This window comes from Papaver somniferum, chromosome 11 (assembly GCF_003573695.1).
Source record: "Papaver somniferum cultivar HN1 chromosome 11, ASM357369v1, whole genome shotgun sequence".
In the NCBI taxonomy this organism is placed as follows: Eukaryota; Viridiplantae; Streptophyta; class Magnoliopsida; order Ranunculales; family Papaveraceae; genus Papaver; species Papaver somniferum.
In genome coordinates this window covers 74,141,925-74,145,043 of record NC_039368.1, presented here as the reverse complement: position 1 = coordinate 74,145,043, position 3,119 = coordinate 74,141,925, and the positions used below count along the sequence as shown (strand labels likewise).

The 3,119-nt window shown below is 36.5% G+C and overlaps 1 long non-coding RNA gene across 1 annotated transcript; it reads left to right on the top strand.

Annotated features, from left to right (window-relative positions):
* Nucleotides 1–1,022: 1,022 nt before the first annotated feature.
* LOC113320353 lies at nucleotides 1,023–2,879 on the top strand. Its single transcript, XR_003346058.1, has 2 exons — nucleotides 1,023–1,445; nucleotides 2,022–2,879. It is a non-coding gene; the product is annotated as an uncharacterized LOC113320353 (long non-coding RNA).
* Nucleotides 2,880–3,119: the final 240 nt, after the last annotated feature.

Sequence of the window (3,119 nt, the reverse complement as noted above, 5' to 3'; positions counted from 1 at the left end):
TCCTTTTTGAATGATTCATCTAATAGAGGCAAATGAGAGAAAACAAGAGTAATAATACGAATACATGCAAGAATAATAGCTAAAACAAGTATGGAATGGATACTAAAATCATATGAATTATGTACTTATCACTCTAACGCCTGTATCTTCATGAAGTGTTGATGGGACTATAGACTGGTCTCGACCTTGCTTTAAAACATGGTTGTACTAGTCCGACTGTACTGTGCAATTCCAGATTAGTTGTTCGGCTTCTCAGCAAGGTTGCCGATAGTTTACATTGCAAAAGCAGAACTGTCATTACTATTTTCTAGATATGTACGATGAAAATTGTCCCTCGTATGGACCCGTTGTACTTGGCAAGATTGGTGCCTGTCATTGAAACACTCAAAGGAAAGCGAGGTTCCTCTACTTTTGAATGGGATTCAGGCAAGAATGAAGCTGCACATTGTCTGGCAAAAATGTTAAAATTTAACGCGCAAGTCTTGAGGTGCTCGTGATCCTGGAGTCCCATCCCACTGCCAAACATGCTTAAGTTCATGGTAAATTATCCACGTGATCTCAGTTTTTATATCTCATTCAGAGAAACTACTGATGTAATCTGCACTCACTTGAATCTCGTCACCAGTGTGAGATGCCACACCATCAAAGGGTTTCACTAACATGCTAATACTCTGAACGTTTTTTCTATCGGCTTCATTGGATTTTCCAAAGATTTGCCAAATGAAATTCGGTAGGCTTTTCAAGTGTCTGACGGTCGACACCAACTTATGTATCAAACTTTGTCCCACATGGTGTTCCTACCGCTTCGTTGCTCGCAACAAATTCCAGTGCAGAAGTGTTTTTCATCTCCACCTCTTTAATGAGAGCAATACTTATCAAAAAGTCAAAAAGCTAACTGAGATAAGCCGTTGGATCTACAGCTTTTAAAACTGAACCCTTGGATAATGGAATATTCCACAGAAGATTCCCGTCACATTCCGTGTGATATTTTTTTCGTTACTCGACCAAAATACCCCTTCATCCTTCTATCTTTCTAAAACGCGTCTTTCTGTTTTCCTCTTCAGTTATCATCAACACCAGCAACGCAATCCCCACTCCATGATTACCATCATCACCGGAAACTACCGTCAACACCAGCAACTACCACCGATTTCGATTTCAAATCTCTATTCGACCAGTTTCACTATTTCAATTTCTCTAATTTTTTTATTTAACATCTAGTTCCATCACCACCAGCGACACCAATTTCATACTCTATGACCTACTTTCCAATTTCGAAATTATTTTCTCTTCTCCACGAGATCAGAGAAAGAGAGACGAACTGAAAAATAGGGTTTGATTCGATTTAGGTTGGAGATTTAACGAAGGCCAATCTAAACCAGAAAATTTATTGTCTCTCCATTTCTTCTTCGAAGCTTCTTCACTGCCTTTCTCTTTAATCCCAGGTAACAATTATTTTTCGTTATCGAGTTATTGTCCCAGGTAAAAATGATTCCCGATTCCCGGGGTTTCAATTTCATGTTGATCTAACCTGACTTTTCTTTGTCTGTATTTTATCATTTTGGTTCGATCCTAATGGAAATTTGTGCATATTTTTGTTTTCCACGAATTGGGTTTGTATAAATTCATGTGCGGAGGTTTTGGATTTGCACTGTTCTAATTGGATTGTGCTTACTAAATGGAAACCTTGACTTCGGTGTTTAGTTTTGAAACTTTAGGTTTGAATTTAATTCATATTTAATTTTAGACTACAATATTTAGTTCTAAAATGTAGATTTTTATTTTTATTGAATCAATACTATCGGAGAAAAAGATTAGCCGGCCGGATGAAAGAAAGTGAGTAGGTCAGACTCAATACTTTGAAAAGATATTCCTAACGTTTTGGGTTTGTGATTGCACATCTTTATGGGTTTGCGATTTCAGTACAAAGAAATCAAAGGCAACCTTTCCTTTGTAAGGTTAAATATGTCATACCCCTTGACAAAATTAGTTTGTGAATTTTTTTTTTTTTTTTCCTGAAGGAGGAAGAAAGCGGCGTTGCAACATCTATAATGGAGTGAGTATTATCTATTTTTGTTCTCACTTTAGGTTTGATTCAGTTAGGCCTAATAAACAGTCTTCGGATTTATGTTGTATACAGTCATTGTACTAAATATTCATAATTTTTTTTTGCTTTATTCTGTCATACTTCTATCTAGTGTTTTTGTTTGCAAAGTTAGTTTCATTTCCTTGAAATGTTGCTCTATTTTGTTGTACCTACAATACTCAATCATCGACCTCTTTCAGGTCATACAATGGAAAAACTATAGAACATTTCTACTTACGGAATCTGACGTTGATTTCCATCTATCTCTTTCTTTAAGTGCGTATTACTTATATGTTTCTCTGCTGTTTATTATGTAATCTCATTTTCAGTATATTTGCCTGAGTTTTTTGTATGGATTTAGAGGGTTGGATCCATGTTGCCGGCTAGAACTACTCTCTCACAGGTACGATAGATTGCAACTGAGGCTAACATGAAAGCACAAGGATGCAGATATGATCTATAACTCTTTGCGTGTTTGTTACTTGGGAAATGCAGTTCCAACATGTTTGTTGTGCTAGGGAAAGTGACTGTATTTTAAAGTAGCAAGAAGATGAAGTTGTTCTTCATGGTTGGTGGTGAGTACTAATAAGCCAAAGCGAACGAGTTAACGTTCGATGTGCAACGCACGTGCACTCAACTTGTCCTCGTAACTGAGATTAATACTAGAGAACATAGAAACACGAATATGAGATTTTGATAGGCCATGTTTAGCCAATGTTTGCTGCGTTATTTTTGAATTTTGCTTCTTGAGGTCAATAAAATTCTAAGAGCTGGAGATCTCTTTGGTTTATTTATAATTTCGCTTTAGAAACTTAGAAGTCCGACTCCCTGCCATTATGACAAAATTATATTGCGAGTATAAAACTTAGTTTTGCGTCAATTTTTTCAGTTGGCCAACCCACCGTGGCAGCGGTTATCTAGTTCATGTATGAAAAAAACTAGAAATTGATGAGTAGTTTTAGGTCGATTATTACAATATAATCTCCTTTTGTGGGTTCTCATACAATCAACGAATGTGTGTGCTGATATAAAC